This window comes from Canis lupus, chromosome 25, assembly GCF_003254725.2.
Source record: "Canis lupus dingo isolate Sandy chromosome 25, ASM325472v2, whole genome shotgun sequence".
Classification (NCBI taxonomy): Eukaryota; Metazoa; Chordata; class Mammalia; order Carnivora; family Canidae; genus Canis; species Canis lupus.
Genome location: NC_064267.1, coordinates 22,212,603 through 22,233,448, shown reverse-complemented (window position 1 = coordinate 22,233,448; position 20,846 = coordinate 22,212,603). Strand labels below are relative to the sequence as shown.

The window sequence follows — 20,846 nt, the reverse complement described above, 5'->3', positions numbered from 1 at the left end:
GATGAGGCACCGTAATTCCAGACTTCAAGTTCTATTATAAAGCTATAGTGTTCAAGACAGTGTGGTACTGGCACAAAACCATACACATAGATTAATGGATCATAATAGAAAACCCAGAAATGAAACCACAACTATATGGCCAATTAATCTTGGACAAAGCAGGAAAGAACATCCAATGGAAAAAGGAACAGTCTTTTTAACAACTAATCCTGAGCCAACTGAATATCCATATGGAGGATGATTCACCTTAATACTCATCTCACTATACATAAATATTAACTCTATGTGCATGCTAACTTTAAATGTAAATTTTGTAACTATGAAACTTACAGAAGAAAACAAGAGGAAATCTTGGCTGCTCTGGGGTAGGCAAAGATTTCCTATATAGAGGACAAAAATTATGAACCATAAAAAATAAGGTGATAAATTGCACTCCAACACATTAAAAAATGGTTATTCTTTTAAGACACCACTGAGAGAATGAACACGTAAGCTACAGACTGGAAGGATATTTATTTATTTATAACAAATTATTTGTATCCATAATATGTAAGAACTTAGTAAGACAGAATCCAACAAAAAATAGCAATAGCTTTGAACAAACTTTTGAAGGAAAATACATGCATGCTAACATACGGACATGAAGTTTCTCTCATCGTTAGTCATCAGTGAATTTCAAATTAAAATCACAATGAGATTCCATTGTGTATCCATTAGAATGGCTAAAAAATGAAAAGACCGGCAATTCTTGGTGTTGAGCAACTAGAGCACTCATATATCTGCTGCTTTAGGGAAATACAATGGGAAAACCATGTAGGAAAAAGAGTTGGACTGTTTCTTTTTAACTGAAACATGAATTTCCATTTGACTTGGGAATTTCACTCCTTGGTTTCTATCCAAATGTGATGAAAACACATGTCCCCATCAATACATGTACATGAATATCCACAGAAGTTTTACCTATGATAGCCCCATGTTGGAAACAACAGAAATGTACATCAATAGTTGAGTGAACAGAAATATTTGGTTGATATCTGCAATATAGGAGATAAACTATAGACTAAAAAGGTAAGATCTTCTAATGCACACTATAACACTGATGAATCTCGAAAGCACAGGCTGTATGATAAAAACTAAATACCACAAAATGCATACTGTATGCTCTCATTGTTATGACATTCTAGAAATGTGAATGGATCTCTAGTGACTGAAAGCAGATCCTATATGGCTGGTTTCTAGGGTTGGAAAGAATTGGCTGCAAAGAGCCTTGAGGGAAGTTTTTGGAATCGTTAAAATATTCAAATCTTTATTGGGTGGGCAATTATACTAAGGTTTATATCTGTTAATTTTATTAAATTCTACACCAATAATAAATACATTTGATTTTATGTGAATTGTTTTAAGTTAACCTTCAAAGTTCTGAATTTTTGTCTGAATTCTATGATATTATTTCAGAGTTTTGTTTGTCAAGGGACAGAGATATTGTGAATACTTTTATTTTGGTTTATGAATGTGCTAAAATACTTAAGACTGCAGCTCAAATTTGTCCTAATGCATTCAGGCTCATTACACCTGGCTTTGGTGTCCACTGGATCCCAGTTGCGTGTTCTTATTAGAAGAACCTGGGAAATAGTGGAATAAAGCAGTGAATTATCTAAAAATCAGGTAAGAAAATTTCATTTTTAGTCTACATTCTGCTATAGTGGGTTTATTTGAACAGTTTAAATTATTGGTCTAATTCTACTTACCTAATAACAAAAGACTTCAAGGTACACTACCACATTACTCCTATTACACTTTCAAATGATTTGAGTTTATATTATTTCAATAAAAAAATATAAGAGAGAATCAACGGTTTTTCATTCATGATATATATTTTTAAAATTTCATCAAGGTTCAGTCAATATTGAGGCATCTGCTTGTGGTGATAAGACAGGAACATACTTTGCTATTTGGACTCCACACGGCAGAAAGCAGAAGTCACAGGATGAAGTGTAATCAAAATTACTTTCTACATTTTTTTCTCCGAGTTGAATGCAGCTTAATCAATAGTCTTGAAGCTTCAGATTATATATCTATCAAACAGAAAATCTGTCTCAGGTAACTAGATCCTCTAATCAAATATTGGCAGATGAGATCCTACGTGTGATAGAAAGATTTAAAATCCACAGTGGCATTATTTGATGAGAATCATAGTGCACTTACTCAAGTCAAGGTGAAACATATATAGTATATACTTAGTTGTTGAATTAATACTATTACTTGAAACATAACTACAAGTTATCATTACTGTTCTCATTAACACATATCTAAAAGCAAAGGTCAAACCTTTTCCTATTTGCATAACTAAGATATTTAATATATAGCAGTAAGATTATCTAAATCCAAAATACATTATAAGAGTAGAAATGTTCAGATGTGAAAGTAATATTGAATCAGTTTTAATATATGAACATTACTATTAAAATATTTATAAATCTTATTATCTTATTCCAGGTCTTGTGAAATCACTCCCTGAAACCCTAAATTACTTTACAAATTAAGTAGTATAAAATTAGGTAGCTAAATGTATGCTATCTAATAGTAGAGATTTCAGAGAAAGAAGAGAACTTAATTCATTTAGAAATATTTAGTGTGCTAATATGCTATTTATAGTGTTGTATGGCAATCTGGACATTTTTAGTGTGTCCCTGAGTTTGTGAATTAATGAATGGATATTAGAGGGTGTAGTAACCACTATGCTTAGGGTTCAGAATAGGAAAGTGATTTTTATACCCAAGGATATAATCTATGTAGGATTTGAGTATAGTCATTTCCCTATAAACTATTGCCTGTGGACTGCCATGAAAGAGCAGAATCACGTTGCATTCATTGTTTAACAATGAAAAATTAATAAATTATATAAATGTGTAATACATTGCAGGAAGTGATGCTTAATAAAATGTCAGTCTATTAGACATGCTTAACAGCATGACAATAAGCCAGAACCCTTGGAAGAAGGCCTAGTTTACATATTACAGTTTTGTAATATGTAAGACATCCAAATCACATTGTGACCTACCATTTTATTGTTGGAATTGTCTGCTAATACCAATACCATTTACTAATATCAAACCCATAGCACTTCAATAAGTTTGACATTTCTTTCTCCTTTTCCATAACCTAGTTCTTCAAAACTGAGAGAAGTTTGAGGAAAGTTTGTTATAGGATTGCAACAGATGGGTTATAGAAGTAAGTCTTCAACAATGGTTCTTCACTGAGATTAAGACTCCTTGATTAGTGCCACCCTAAAGCATCACATTTTATGGCTCCAGAAATGCCAAAATGAAAATACTAAAAATGAAACTCAGGACTTTTTTGCCTAGCTAACGATAACAATACACCTAATTAATAGGAAGAATAGAGGGCTAATTTATTTGTGAAATGTCAGTAAGAATAGAAATATAAGGAGATATCATTTCAGTAGTTGTGGAGTCTAAGAAAAAAAACAGTACTGACTTAACTTTGTGGTACTGATAATTGCTCAAGAAAGAGAACTGACTGTTGTAACTAGATTATTTTAAATGTTTCTAATTTTTAAAACTCTGATTACCATGAGAGGCAAGGCCTTCTATGGCACTCTGTTATAATTTGTGCATGACTCTAGGTCCCTGTATTCTATGAGATGCAAGCCTTAAGTAACGAGAAATGGTCCTTTTTTTTTTTTTTGAAACAGACCTTTCCTAACAGCATTTATCTTAGCCACGAATTAACTCAGGAAATAAAAATTAGCAAGAACTAAGTCCACTCAGAGGAATATCTTTACTATTTATTAGTTTACTATTTATTAGTCATAATTCAAATGAGGATGGAAATGTTCTATGCAGCCCATAGAAACATACTTTTATAACGTATCCCATTTTTAATAGAGAATAGAGAACTTGGCAAATCTTATCCAGCAATTGACTTAAAGGACTTATGTCTATACTTTTTTTTTTAAAAGATTTTATATATTTATTTGAGAGAGAGAGAGAACATGAGGTGGTGGTGGTGGTGGGGTGTTGTGAGGCAGAGAGAGAGGGAGAAGTAGACTCTCCACTGAGCAGAGAGCCTGGTGCAGGACTGGATCCCAGGATCTTGGGATCATGACCTGAGCTGAAGGTAAATGCTTAACTGACTGAGCCATCCAGCAACTCCAGGACTTATATCTATTCTATGCCATCTTTCTCATCTCACTATCTGCTGTAAGATGATAAAAACAATATATTGAAAGCTTACATAATAATACTGAAAAATAACTAATAGTAAATTAAACATATAATATGTTACAGATACTCTGCTACAATCCTTGTGTAATTGTCACAGAATGTCTTCAGAGCTATCCTACAAGTATCATTATTACTCTCATTTTACAGATGTCAGTGTGCTTATGGTTTGCTTAGGGTCAGACAATTGGAAAGCAGCAGAGCTAGGATTGAGTCCAGTCAAGTGGATTCCATATACAGAGACTGCTACCCTGTGGTTGACTCAGAGTTCTATTACGTATAATGCTAAACTTTCTTAAACGCAGAAGCAGCAGCTATGGATTATTTGCCAGGTAAAATACTGTGTGACATTGATGTGTTTCGCATAGCAGTAATCATACTACCAGGGTCACAAAATATTTAATCCTGAAAATTATTAGTATGTTGATTTTTTTTATAAAACAAAAGACAACAGAATTTATCAACACATGTTGTTACAATAATCCTCAATCATCCATTCCTAAGGAGATTCATATAATGTGAAGCATGCTGTCAAATAATACTTTTACATTTTTCCGAATTAAAAATATGTCAGTTATCCTGATATATAACCAAGAAGCCAAAGATGGGGTCCATGTAATATGACTGATAAGATCTAATTTCCTTTTTGTTTGATATAACCTCATTTCTACCTTTGAGTATAAAAGTGAAATTTTCTTAAGTATGATATTATTTAAAGTCAATAAAATCATGTTTACATTGTGTAAATCATTCATTTTCTACTAGGAAATGTATTAAATAAAATGCTATTTTAATGAAGTGGAGAGTCCAATCAGAGATATGAATACTGCAATTTAATAATTTTAAGTATCATATTTTAAAATGGCTCAAACTTCTGTGCACATACTATTATATACTATAAAAGTAAATATGAGTAAATTTTGTGATCTGTATATAAGCATCCAACTCTTGATCTTAGTTCACGTTCTAACACCACAGTCATGAATTCAAGTCCTGGGTTGGGCTCCACACCCAGCGTGAAGCCTACATTAAAAAAGAAAAAGAAAAAAGAAAAAAGAGAGAGAGAGAGAGAGAGAGAGAGAATTATCTTTAAAAATTCTTGAATTGGTTTCATTTAAATTTTAAGAAAATAGTTTTCAACATTAATAAATATTTCTTGAATAAATTATTTAATTATAACAAAATAGATTTCTAGTTCAAATATGATTTGTTCTTATTTTTAACACTGTCTCCTGAATATGTTCTTTCTTTTTTGGTAAGATTTTATTTATTTATGAAAGACAGAGAGGCAGTGACACAGACAGAGGGAGAAGCAGGCTCCTCTCAGGGAGCCTGATGTGGGACTTGATCCCCAGAACGGGATCACACCCTGAGCTGAAGGCAGATGCTCAACTACTGAGCCACCTAGGCATCCCTCTCCTAATTATTTTCTAAGTGGTGGAGATGTTGTGGTGATAAGAAAACTTTTTTCATGAGTTTTAGCTTTTATGTATTTAATCTTTTCAATCTGCAGAAAAATATTGAATTTGGTAAAGATTTTTCCTAAAAGATTTGCTTCCCCTAATCTTCAGTGCAAAAATAATTTTTATATACACCTAAAAAATCCATTCTACTGAAAATTAAAACTTTTAAATTTGATGAACCAGTAGTATATTTACATGTGGGAATTTTAATTGGATTAATAAAATGATAAAAGAGTAACCTTTTTAAAAAAAATTTCAATGCCAGTAGAGTTATCATACATTGTTATATTATTTTCAGGTGTCAATGTAGTGATTCTACAAATTTATACATTATTTAGTGTTCCATCGTGGTAAGTGTACTCTTAATAGCCTTCACCTATTTACCCATCCTCTGACCCACCTCCCCTCTGGTAATCATCAGTTTGTTCTCTAGGGTTGAGTCCATTTTTGGCTTGTCTCTGTTTATCTTCGTTCATTTGCTTTGTTTCTTAAATCCACATATAAGTGAAATATATGGTGTTTTTGTCTTTCTCTGACTTATTTCATTTATCATTATTCTACCTGGATCCATCCACCCATGTTGTTGCAAATGGCAAGATTTCATTCTTTTTTATGACTATTCATATGTATATATTTCATTGTGTGTGTGTGTGTGTATATATATATATATATATATATATATATATATACTCAGACCCCTATATTAACCGATTTTTCAAATACTTCCTCATATTCCTTATCACTATAACGATTCTAGTCACCACAAATAACATATTCCAGCTATTCATTGGCTGAGAAGGGGTAGGCATCATATCCTTCCTACTTATTGGGTGATGATATGGCCGAACTGATGCAAACACAGCCGCCCTACAAGCAATTCTCTACAACCGCATTGGAGATGTAGGATATATCATAGCTATAGCATGATTTCTATTAAACCTAAATACATGAGACCTTCAAAAAATCTTCATAACAACTAGCAACAACCTCAACCTACTGCTACTTTGCTTACTACTAGCAGCTACTGGTAAATCTGCCCAGTTTGGCCTATACCTATGACTCCTCTCAGCCATAGAAGGTATATATATATATATATATATATATATATATATATATATATCACTTATTCTTTATCCATTCACTTATTCTTTATCCATTCATCTATCAATGGACATCTGGGCTGTTTCTATATATTGGGTATTGTAAATACTGCTGCAATAAGCATAAGGGTGCATATATCTTTTCAAATTTGTGTTTTCATACTCTTTGGATAAACATTCAGTAGTGGAACTATTGGATCATATAGTAATTCTATTTTTATTTTGGGGGGAACCTCCATACTGTTTTCCACAGTGGCTGCATCAGTTTGGATTTGCATTCCCACTAACAGTGCACAAGGGCTCCTTTTTTCTCCACATAGTCACTAACACTTGTCATTTCTTGTCTTTCTTATTTTACCCACCCTGATAGATGTTAGGCAATAGCTCATTTTTGTTTTTTATTTGCAGTTACCTGATGATTCGTGACGTTGAACAACTTTCATGTGTCTGTTGGCCATATGAATATTTTCCTTGGAGAAATATCTGTTTTGTTTTCTCCCTATTTTTAATTTTTTGGGTGTTGAATTGTATAGATTTTTTACATATTTTAAAAACTAGCCCTTTATTGGATTTGTCATTTGGAAATATCTTCTCCCATTCTGAAGGTTGTGTTTTAGTTTTTAATTTTTTTTTCCATTGTGGTACAGAAGCTTTTTATTTTGATCTAGACCCAAGAGTTTATTTTTGCTTTTGTTTCCCTTGGCTGAGGAGACATGTATAGAAAAATGCTGCTTTGGTCAATGTCAGAGAAATTACTGCCTGTACCTTCTTCAAGGATTTTTATGGTTTTAGGTCTCACATTTACATATTTAATACATTTTGAGTTTATTTTTGTCTATAATGTAAAAAAAGTGACCCAGGTTCATTCTTTCACATGTAGCTGTCCAGTTTTTCCAATCCCATTTGTTGAAGAGACTATCTCCCATTGCATATTCTTGCCACCTTTGTCAAAGATTAATTGACCATATAATTGTGGATTTAATCAAGGTCTTTATTCTGTTCCATTGATCTATGTGTCTTTTTTTGTCCAGTACCATACCGTTTTGATCACTAAAACTTTGTATAATATATCTTGAGGTCCAGAATTGTGATGCTTCCAGATTTGCTTTTCTTTATTAAGGTTGCTTTGGCTATTCGGGGTCTTGGATGATTCCATATACATTTTAGGATTGTTTGTTCGTGCTCTGTGAAAAGTGCTGGTGTTATTTTGATAGAGATTACATTAAATCTGTAGATTGCTTTGGGTAGCATGGACATTTTAACATTATTTGTTCTTCCAATACACAAGATAGAATATTTTTCCATTTGTTTGTATATTCTTCAGTTTCTTTGTTTTAAATATTTTATTTACTTATTCACGAGAGACACAGAGAAATAGGCAGAGACATAGGCAGAGGAAGAAGCAGGCTCCACACAGGAAGCCCGATGTGGGACTCGATCCTAGGACAGAAAAGATGGAGAAAGGCATCCATTTGCAAGAAAAATAGGAGGAAAGAATACTGAAAGAAATAAGGGATAAGTAAGAAATCCAAATTAGACAGAACAAAAATAATAGGGCCAGAACGATATGCTGGGGATAGTATATGCTAATTCCCATATGTGAACATGCCTTGCTTGTGAGACTAAGTAATGATGGAATTTACTAAGAAAAATTATAACCCTTTAAGAATCTTAAACAAGTACAAGGAAATATTTACTATATCACTAGATGGATGGATGGATAGATGGAAGGAAGGAGGAAGGTAGAGAGAGAGAAGGAGGTGAGGGAGAAATACACAGGTAATATGTATATATATCTTCATGTAATTTCCAAAGCAACTTTTCATTTAAGTAGTAATTTTATCATTTTACAGAGAAGAGAATTGAAGTTCAATAAAGATTTAACTGGTATTTGAACCCAGATCTTTCTGACTTAGTACTTATTTTTCAAAATTCAAAATGAGAATAGGAATAAACAATTCCTGTAATGTTTAGTAACTCAATTTGACATGAATTTATAATGTTTTAGAACCTCAAGCCTGATTGGAGGAAATCACTTAGAAAACTACTGCTGTATGACTTTATCTAGACTTAAATTATTATAGTAGCAATGGGAAACCAAAAGAAAGTGACAGTAATACAGGTAACTTCATATTCTTTCTTGCCTAGAAATTTACAAATTACGTGATAATCTAAGTGCTGTGTTCATAGATCAATTAAACAAATGAAAAATATACAAATCATGTTTTCACACTGAAGTTTTATTTCATTGAAATATTGTTAATATGGATGAGAGCTACATATTTACCAAAAAAATGGCAATTAAGGGTTCAATCACAGCATTTGATGAAAGCCCATATCATTTATGCATTAACTCTCATTCTAAGTAGTAAGATTCTATAAATGGATCTACTGGTAGTCTGATAATCTGCATTAGTTTTTATGGGTTTGTTATTTTTGTTAGTATAAAGAAATACTTAAAATATGTATCATACCCAGATGAAAGGAAATTATTTTGATTTATTGGCATCAGACTTCAAGTGGAGTTATTTATTCAAACCTGGAAACAGTATTTTAAAATACTAGAATTACTCAGAGAACACAATAAGAATGAAAAGTTGTTTGAAAATTAAGAATGATAACAAAAAGAATGGAAAGAAGCAAGTTTGTTAAAACAAACTGATGAAAGAAATGGCAAAAACAGAATAGGTGCAATTGATCTAGTCATTTAACAGGAAAAAAAAGTGCTGTTGGAATCAATATGCAAATAAGAAAAGTACGTTAATATTTGTTAAGAGTATTTTAATGAATATTGGAACACATTCAAGTATTAGAAACCACAAAAATTTGGAAATATGAGTCTATTTATATTTCATTTGAGTGAGGTAACTGTTTCTCTCTGCAATTTCCAGGGTGAACTATGTCAAAAGAACATGTCCTATGATAGGCAAGTCTGTTCAAGGGGCAAAGAAATGAAGTGCCGGAGATGATGGAGTTAAATCATGCTCCTGGTACATCTTAAAGATCTCCTTGTCTTGCTGTAAAATTAGAGCTTCACGAGTTCTACTTGCCATATATCCATTGTCTGTAATGTCAGCATGTAGCTAAGATGTTCATGAGAGATCTGACAGAGTGTATGAAATGTCCCTACATAATTATTTTTATTCACTGTCAGCCCTGAAATTCAAAGAATGCTATAAATTTGCCAGTACTAACAATTCAACACAGAAAGATGAATTCAGACATTTGATGTGCCTTATTAAAATCACATTTTATAAAACCAGTTGTGGGAAATAAATGATATTAATTTGCCAGCAGTTTAAAAAAAGTTTAGGGACTATATGCAGAGTGATCCCAAGATTATTCATTTTTCTAAGAACATCCTATCTATCAACAAGTTTTATCTTCTTTAGTTTCAAATACCATGCTAAATCTGACCACTTGCACTTCCTCCAGTACCTTAACATAGACTACTATGGTCTTTAACCTACACTTTTTGGGTAGACCTCAAAAGGGTCTCCCTACTTCTATCTTGCCTCATATTGTTCTATTCTCTGCATTAAAGCCAAAAGGATCCTTTTAAAAGCTATTGACCTTAAATAAAATAGTGTTTAAAAACAGCACAAATTCCTTCCGGCCAAAGACTCTGTCTTTGTATCTCTGCTCTGTCCCCATTCCCCATAGCAGTGCCTGGTATGCAGTAGTCCTTCCATATATATCTTCTGTTGCTCATTAAATAGTGTGGTATTTTCCTTGTGTTGTGCCTACAGCTCTGTTTAGTGAGGCCTAAATTAATGCTTTTGTGAAAAAAAAAGCAGCATATGACTGGATGGACTATAAGCAAAATTCTATACCTTTTATAAGGAGTCCAAAGGCCTTATGAAAAAAATGCATCACTTTATTCCTAAATTTCAAGGCTACTTGAAACTTTTGAGAGTTGACCCGGAGAGAAGAAAATAGGAAATTTAACAAGCCCTCTGAGATAAAACTCTAAGGAAATTAGAAAAGAAGCAGTGGTCTGATCCCTGTTCTAGAATGAGTACTAGAAAGGGAAATATTCTAGTTCTGAGTCTGTGCATGGAACAGCAAATCAAAGATCCTCCGGCCAATCAACTTTCATGGTGTAGAGTTTGTGTTGTCTGGGAACACATACTTGTACAAAATCAAAGTGCTATAATACAGAGGGCACAAGACAAGACTGGCAAGATTCAGTTTTGGCTCTAGGCAGCCTATAAGGAATAGAAGATTTGTGTTAGCCACTCAATTTCAGCATGATAGGTAATGATTCTGTATTCCAGTTCTAAAACTGAGTGTAGTAGCAAGTTTCTAGCTTTCTCAACATGAACAATACACCTATTTCTGGTAGATCAACCCTTTTACAGTAGCATTGATAAAACCTCACGATGAAATCTACAGACTCAAATGGAATAATGAGTTCTTTGGCTTAAGTACCAACATAAGTACCTGAGAATTTGACCATTTGTTCTAGGGGTGCCTGTTGGCTCAGTTGCTTAAGCATCTGCCTTTGGCTCAGGTCATGATACCAGGGTCCTAGAATTAAACCCTGTTTCAGGCTCTGCTCCTTCCTTTCTCTCTGTATCTCCCCATACCCTCGCTCTCTCATGCACACTTTCTCTCTCAAATAAATACATAAGTAAATAAATAAGTAAATAAATAGATAGATAAATAAATAAATAAATACAATCTTAAAAAATACTAGTTTTAGAAGTATCAGTTTGTAACTTGAAATATTTTTTGTGTTTGCAGTTGCATGCAACATAGGCAATACAGATCATATCAGTGATGATATAGATGCCTTCAAACAGATTCTTGCTTTTTTTTTGACCTAGTAGGCTGCCAAATCACAGCATTAATGTATTTACACTGTAAAACATCAAGGTTTAATATATGTAATTTAATCATTATTTACACATCTATTCTTAACATCTGTCAATTTTTTTTTAATGTTTGACCTACACAATGGATAACATGAATTACTTAAATTTGCCTCAGTATAGTGCTATGGTATATCACCTGGAAAAAAAACAATGAGGGATTTCTGGTTCCCAATTCACCATGTAAGGAGCTTAAAAGTTCCCACGTTGTGCAAACAATTAAAAAGTTGAACAGACTGAAAAATCAACAACTGTCCTTTGATCCATTAGAGTAGTGAGGTCACAGGAAAGAAATACTGCCCCCAAACTGGAGACACAGACAAGCAGATACAGAGAATCAAAACATACTGGAGGAGATATCCATGCACAGAAACCAGTAAAGAGGTAGGAACACCTCAGCTATAATTGATGAATTATTGAAGACTCAGTGTGGACAAACCTAAGAGAGAGCAACTCTAAGAGGATTCAGTCATAGAAGGGCCTTACACTTTTGGTAATTTTTACCTCCAGGATTTCTACAAGGTCCTCATAGTAAATATCAGAGAAAAGTTTCCTAAGGCTCTTGGTTAGGTAAGGAAAAATGAACCACTTCAAAATACACCAGAGCATTCTGTTCTCAACAAGACCTGCCCTCAGAGAAACATTTTACCAGAGCCTAACCTGCTAGGGATATGTCACAGCCTAACTGACCAGGGAAAATGGAAATACTTAACTCCAGCTTCTACAGTTCTCCACCTGGGACGAGGAAAACATACAAATTCAGCCTTCCCCAGTCATCCTCTTTGATCTGAGGGCTAGGGGCATATAATATGCACCAGTGAAGTTCACAATCTAGAGGCATACATTCACTAAAAGACTGAGTTCTAATCATAATACTATAGAACCCTATCTCTACTTCCCATATCTTACCACTACATTACTAACAGCATATTTAACAGAGTTATTTCTACCCAATACATCATGTCCATCTTTCAGTATAAAAATTGCAACACATACTAACCAAAGCAATCTATATATTAAATGCAATCCTAATCAAAATACCAATAGCATTTTTCACAGAACTAGAACAACTAATCCTAAAATATATATGAAACCACAAACGACCTAGAGTGGCCAAAGCAATCTTGAGAAAGAACAAAGCTGGAAGTATCACAATCCCAGATTTCAAGGTTTCAAGTAATCTTGAGAGAGAACAAAGCTGGAGGTATCACAATCCAAGATTTGAAAGTCAAAGTAATCAAAAACAGTATGGTACTGGCACAAAAAAACAGACACGAAGATCAATGGAACAAGATCAAGGACCCAGAAATAGCCTCACAAGAGATGGTCAATTAACCTATGACAAATGGTGTAAGAATATATAATGGGGAAAAGATAGTCTTTGAAAGAATTTACAATGAGGAAAAGAGTCTTGTCAATAAATGGTGTTGGAAAAATTGGGTATCTACATGCAAAAGAAGAAACTGGACCACTTTCTTACATCATACACAAAAACAAACTCAAAATGGATTAAAGACCTACATGTGAGACCTGAAATTTCATAACTCCTAAAAGAAAACATAGGCAGTTATCCCCTGGACATCTGTCTTTGAAATATATTTATGAATATGTCTCCTCAGGTAAGGGAAACAAAAGCAAAAATAAATTATTGGGACTAACTATGCCAAAATAAAAAGTTTTTGTTTTCTTTCATTTTGTTTTGTTTTGCACAGCAAAGGAAATCAACAAAACAAAAAGGCAATCTACTGAATGCAAGAAGATACTTGCAAATGATATAGCTGATAAGGGGTTAATATACAAAATATATAAAGAACTTATACAACTCAACACCAAAAAACAAAAAACAAAACAAAAAAAAAAAACAATCTGATGAAAAACTGGGCAAAGGAACCAAATAGATATTTTTCCAAAAGAAATATACAGATGGTTAAGAGACACAAGAAAAGATGCTCAACATCACTACATCACTAGCTACCAGGTAAATTCAAATCAAACCACAATGAGATAACACCTCACACCTGTTAGAATGGCTAGTATCAAAAAGTTAAGGAATAACAAGTGTCAACAAGGATGCAGAGAAAAAGGAGTACTTAGGCACTGTTGGTAGGAATGTAAATTGGTGCCATCACTATGCAAAGCAATGTGGAAGTTTCTTAATCATTTAAAAATAGAAATACCATATGATCCAGTAATTCCACTACTTGGTATTTACCCAAAGAAAATGAAAACACTAATTTGAAAAGATGTGGACACTGTAATGTTTGCTGCAGCATTATTTACAATAACCAAGATAAGGAAGGAACCCATCTACCCATCAAAAGATGAATGGATAAAGAAGATGTAGTTTGTATATACATGGAATATTACTTAGCTATAAAAAGGAATTAGATCTTGCCATTTTTGACACCACGAATGACCCTACAGTGTATTAAGCTAAGTGAAATAAGTCAGAGAAAGACAAATACCACATGACTTCACTTATATGTGGAATATAAAAACAAAACAAAACAAATGAACAAACAAAAACCTAAGCTGACTCTTAAATATAGAGAACAAATTGATAATTACCAGAAGGGAGGTGAGTGGGGCAAATGGGCAAAATAGGAGAAGGGCATTAAAAAAGTATAAACTTCCAGTTATAAAGAAATAAATCACAGAGATGAAAAGTACAACATAGAGAATACATTCAAAACACTGTAATAATATTGAATCGTGACAGATGGTAACTACACATATCATCATGAACACTATAATATATACAATTGTTGAATTACTAAGATATACACTTGAAACTACTATAACATGTATGTCAATTAAAAAAAAAAGCTGCTGAGATGCCTGGGTGGCATAGTTGGCTAAGTGTCTCACTCTTGATTTCAGCCCAAATCTCCATCTCAGGTTTGTGAATTCAAGCCTTGTATACTTAAGTTTTTTTTTTATTATTATTTAATAAAAGAACTCTTCCAATCCAATAATAAAAAAAGAACCCAATTAAAAAAAAACACTCAAAAACCTGCTGACACAATATATAGCATATGGAAAAAGTGGCACATCAACACTACAGCTGTTTCTGAAGGGGCTCTATTCAGTGACATAATCACAAAAGAAAAGGTGAGACATAGCAGAAGATTACAAACTAGACAATGCATTTCTACATCAATTTCATTAATTCAACTGAGCAGTTGCCTCAGGAGCCATTCTCACAGGAGCCAAATCCCATCAAACCTGTATGGGAGGTCTGAAATTCCTTCCTCCAGCCCAAGCATCTCCACCTGGACATTTGCAGATTCTAAGAAATGGGCTAATTTCCTATCTTCACTAGAGCTGGAGATCAAGCAGACAAATATCTTTTTTTTTTCTTTTTTTTTCAAATCTTTGTATTAAACTGCATTCTGTCTCTCCTCCATCAGCAAGGTAGCCACATGTTGACAATCCCTTGGAGCTCCCCTTCTTCCAAAAGCAATGGTAGACCGTGGGGATAGGCTCTACCTATATATTCACCATGTGTGCACACTAGGGCCCAGAGCAGGATCAGAAATCAGCCATAGCCTGAAGGGGGAAGGAGTGGGTTTCTCCTGAAGTTAACTCTTGAGATGGTTAGAAAATGCCTTGAGTTTTATATACATTGAAAGAGGACATCAACTACCTCTGGTTTTACCTCAGTCTACTTTCTAATTGATTAAGTTCTATTCAGCTCGTCTTTTCACTCAGGCAAAATACCCAGCAAAGTATCTGTGATGGGAACTGAAACTACCCCTCTCAGGCAAAAGGGATTACCCTTAGTAAGACCCTGCATGACCGACACCAGAACAATGATCTACCTGACCTTTACTGCCCACTTGTACACACTAACCAACTTTGTCCCATGTTTTCCTTACATAAACCTGAAAGTTTAGAGACAGTCTTTGAGAAATTAGTCCTCTGTCTTCCTGGATTGTCCTCACTGGAATGAATTCCTTTCTTATTTCACTACCACTCATCTCTGTGTCTTTGGGTTTTGTCCGTGGGGAGTGGCCAAACCTAGCCTGTTCCGGACTCTTAGAGCCAGGTGCTTTTGCACGCTTGTGCCCTGTTTATAATATCAATGCCGAAAAATTCTAGCCCATCTAAGAACAGATTATTCTTTTTTAGCCTGGCTATTGCCAGCCCTCCACACTGGACTGAATATTTGTGTCCCTTCCACGATTCATATATGGAAGCACTATTGTGATGATATTTATAGGTAGAGTAATTGGGAGATAATTAGTCACAAAAGTGGAACCCCACAAAGGGATTAGAGTTATAAAAAGAGGAAGAGAGCTAGTCCTCTTTTTGCTTTCTCTTACTTGAGGACACAGGCAGAAGGCCAAAGTCTCCACACCAGAAGTAGTTCCTCCTCAGAATCCAACCATACTAGTACCCTGATCTCAGACTTCCCAGCCTCCGCACTGTGAGAAATTAATGTTTATTGTTCAACAACAACAACAACAAAAAAAGGAAAGCCACAGAATGGGAATTTATATTTTCAAAAGATATAACTGATTAAGAAATGCAATGCAAAATATACGAAGAATTCTTAAAACTCAACAATAAGAAAATGGACAACCTGATTGGAAAATGTGTTAAGAATATGAATCAACATTTCTCTTAAGATATACAGAAGGTAGAAAGCATATAAAAATATGTTAAATGTCATATGTCATTAGCAGATTAAACAATGAAATATAGCTGCAAACCTATTAGGATGTATAAGATTCAAAACACTGAAGACACCAAATGCAGTGAAGATGTGGAGTTATTGGAACTCATTCATTGCGGGTGGGAGTGCAAAATGATATAGGTACTTTGTAGACAACTTGTTTCTTATAAAACTAAATATGCTTTTATCTTAAGATATAGCAATCACACTCCCAAAGGAGTTGAAAATTTAATGTCCACACAAAAACCTTCACATGGAAATTTATAGTAGCTTTACTTATAATGCCCAAATTTAGAAGCAATCATCAAGATGTTCTTCAGTAGGTAAATAGATAAACTGTGGTATATCAAGACTATCAAATATTATTTAGCATCTAAAAGAAATAAGCTATCAATAAATGGAAAGACATGGAGAAAGCTAAAATGTATATTACTAAGTGAAAGAAACCAGTCTAAAAAGGCTTCATATTGTATGATTTGAACTTATGACATTCTGGAAAAGGCAAAACTATGAAGAAAGAACAGTGGTTGCCATGAATTAGTGTGGAGAAAAGAATGAATAATTAGAACATAAAGGATTTTTATGACAGTGAAATTCTTCAGTATAATGTTACTATTATAGAATGTACATCCCTACACATTTATGAAAACCTACAGAACAAGCCAAAAGTAAATCCTAACATAACTATGAACTTTGTGCAATATTGATGTGTCAATGCAGGTTCATTAATTATAGCATATATACCACTCTGATGTGGGATGTTGATATTCCAAGAGATTGTATGTATGAAAATGGGCTGAAGATATGGAAACTATGTTTTCTACTCAATTCTGCTATAAACCTAAATCTGCCCTAAAAATGGAATTTATTTTAAAAATTTGTAATTGTAACAGTGGGGTAGTATTAGTCAATTCATGATATTTTAATGGTAAATAAAATAATCATGTAACATACATAATGCAGTGACTAGCACATAATAATCTCTCAAAAAATGTGTGCCATTTATTTATAATGAATGTGTTGTGTTTTTTTCCTGTATACGCAATATTTGGGGATTTTCAGGGATTGAACATGCTGTTTAACCAAAAACAACAACCTTAAAAGAAAAGGAGGAATAATCTTTAGATGATTATTTTCAATTGAAATATTGAATTTATTCTAATTGCTTAAATATGTTTAGAAAAATATCAGTCAATGAATAGTTCCAAACTCATCAATTCATAGTTACAAAAGACTGTTTCTTTACTTGATATGGTTGTCTTTCATTCCTTTTTTTCTTTTCTCTGCTCAGCTAAATTTTTTAAATCCAATACCCAAACAATTTATATCTGTGTTTTTTAATCACTTGAAATATATCCAGTGCATTAATTAAAGTTAGTTTTGAAGAAACAGGCACGGTACAGTGTGGCCAGACAGTGCTTGGATTTAATAGGTTATTTGATGTAATAAGAATAAGAAAAAAGACAATTGATGTTCCATTCTCTTTGTCATTTGCTAAAAAGGGCTATAATGTTAAATAAAGATACAAACTTCTAAATGACTAAAATATAAAGCTCAAGAAGTCAAATAAGCTCAATGTCCAGAAATTTACCTTTATATTATATTTCACTGTAACAGGAGTTCTATACTCAAAAAATAAATGAAACCTTTAATTGTTGGAAAAAAGTTAATGTCTAATATCTATGTATCTGTGCCACATACAGCTAGTAAATGGGTATACAGAGACATATGTTTGAAAATAGGAATGGACACATTTGAATTTATGTTATAAATCTTTGTCTCAAAATAATTGAATACATTGTCAGATTAATCTTCACACTAGAAATAACAACTAGTGTCAATTTGACAGTTGAGAATGATACAGAAAAACTACAGTATGCTTCAAAATTAACTCTTGAAGGTAGAGTTAATCTTGTCTAAGGATGACACAGTTTTCTATCCAATTGGACCTTAATTATTTTGGTTATTATTAAGTAAATAGTTATGTTAAAAAAGAGATTTACCTTGTTTTCTAAGTTATATATTTCTATGTACATTCATCAATACCACATTTCCAGTGGAAAAAAAATAGGGAGATAATTTTGTAATACAAATAATGACTATTTCTTAGCACTCAATTTGTGCTAAGAACTGTGCATAACTTTTAGGCTTATTAACATAAATTCTTTTTTTTAAATAATAAATTTATTTTTTATTGGTGTTCAATTTGCCAACATACAGAATAACACCCAGTGCTCATCCCATCAAGTGCCCCCGCCAGTGCCCATCACCCAATCACCCCTACCCCCCCCTCCTCCCCTCCCACCACCCCTAGTTCGTTTCCCAGAGTTAGGAGTCTTTATGTTCTGTCTCCCTCTCTGATATTTCCTACCCATTTCTCCTCCCTTCCCTTCTATTCCCTTTCACTATTATTTATATTCCCCAAATGAATGAGAACATATAATGTTTGTCCTTCTTTGATTGACTCATTTAATTCTATTTTAATCGTGACAGTAACCCTAAGAGAAAGATACTAGTAGCATTTCTGAGTGACAACAGAGACTTAGAGATGTAATTTTCGTAAGGTCAAAGTACTAGTAAGGACTACAGGGAGAGGCTCAGCTTCTAATCTTTTTCGCTTTAGAACTTTTACTCTTAGCCACTATACTACACATTTTATAATCAAATATGTTTTTCATATCCATCAAGTGACCATAAGAGTTCTCAGACATCCGCAGCACAGGGATAGGCACTAGAAGTCACCCAATATTTTAATTTTCATTGCATATCAGACAGTGTTTATCTTATTCAAAAATATTTGAGCAGCTAAAACATATTTTTTTTTATAGAGGAGAATCCATCCAATTCAAATTATATTTTAGAGCCTCAGTAAATATGAAGCGGTAGTAGATCTGCTTAAGTAAATTCCAAGGCTTTCTTAAATTTTCAAAATAAATATTGAATAAATTAGAATAAATAAAAATGGTTTGCTCTACTGACAGAATATTAATAAAGCATTTTTAAGGCATTTAAAAATATATTGCTTATGGTAGTTCAAACCTAAAAAGAAACGGAGATATTGTATGAAATTTTTTGGTTGAAAACAAGTTCATCTTTTATTTTTATTTATTTTTTTTAAGTTCATCTTTTAATAGGCATCTTTCTATACCAAAACTAAAAGCACCCCTGTGTTATTTCTAGCTTATATTCAGTCCTAAAAGTAATCGCAGACCTTTATAATAATAACAAAAGATTAACATTGAGAAAAACAATAGAAATAACTAAATCCCTTATTTTTGTTTGTTACACTATTCTTTTTTTAAAGATATATTTATTTACCTGAGAAAGAGAGAGCATAAGGAGGGGCAGGGGAAGAGAACCTTCAAATAGACTCCTTGTTGAGTGTAGAGCTCCATGCAGGGCTCAATCTCATGACCAAGACTCATGAGATCATGACCAGAGCTCAAACCAAGAGTCAGATGCTTAACCGACTAAGCCACCCAACCACCCCACTTTGGTATATTATTCTTTGTCATTAGAAAATATAATGGCATAACAGTGCTAAACACACAGAATTCTTAACATTTGACTGTTTTTTAAAATAAAGATTTTATTTATTTATTTGAGAGAGAGACAGAGACAGAGTATGAGTAAGAGGGAGGAGGAGAGGGAGAGGGAGAAGCAGACTCCTGTTGAGTAAGGAGCCTGACATAGCATTCTATCCCATGACCCTGAGATCATACCTGAGCCAAAGGCAGACACTCAACCGACTGAATCACCAAAACACCCCTTGACTATTCTCTATATATAGTCCTTGTAAAAATATGCATTCTCATTAATACCTAAGTAAATCTTAGCAGTATATTTAATATTCTCCTGGAAAACTCACTGTTCAGCTCAAGTAATTTAATGCTATCAAATACAAATGATTCTTTGAAATGCAGTTGAGGTAAGGAAAGAAAAACCAACTGAAATTTTGAGAATTAAAATGATCATAAAGTAAAATGTCTGCTTACTTGAAGTACCATAGAGCCTAAAAGTCTCCCTTTATCTTGAAGAAAACATTCTATTTATGTACTAAAACTGAAACTCCTTCACTCTTCATGAAGAGTTTATAAAAAAGTTTATATTTATTTGCTTTGTAATAATCATCTATAAACTGTACAAAAGCCTTTCCATTAAGTTTTATAGTGCGAATTTCAATAAATATCTAAAAACATTTAACAGCTTCTGTTATATCTTTTGTGAGATATTCCCCAATTGCAAATTAGGTGGTTAGTGGTTTGAAAGAGTTAATGTGTCTCTAACACCTCTCTTATTATCTGGGAATAATTGTAGGCATCAGGCTCATTAAGCAATACATTGACCCTCCTTTACTAATACAATAAATTCACATGTATTTTTTTTATTTATTTGACATTTATTTTATTTCCATTTCATTCTTTTTAAATTGGCTAGATTTGGTTCAGCAATATCAGGTTACATTTTATATACACATATAAATTTGA

General features: G+C 33.2%; 1 long non-coding RNA gene across 2 annotated transcripts in view; it reads right to left on the bottom strand.

Moving 5' to 3' along the window:
- Window positions 1-1,866: 1,866 nt before the first annotated feature.
- Window positions 1,867-20,846, bottom strand: part of LOC125753662 (uncharacterized) — a 37,266-nt gene continuing 18,286 nt past the window's right edge. The window contains exon 3 of one of the 2 annotated variants that reach the window (XR_007405987.1): window positions 1,867-2,075. This is a non-coding gene — a long non-coding RNA (uncharacterized LOC125753662). Of the gene's footprint in view, window positions 2,076-5,089; window positions 5,268-20,846 lie in introns of those variants that run through there. The other variant, XR_007405986.1, reaches the window with a different exon arrangement.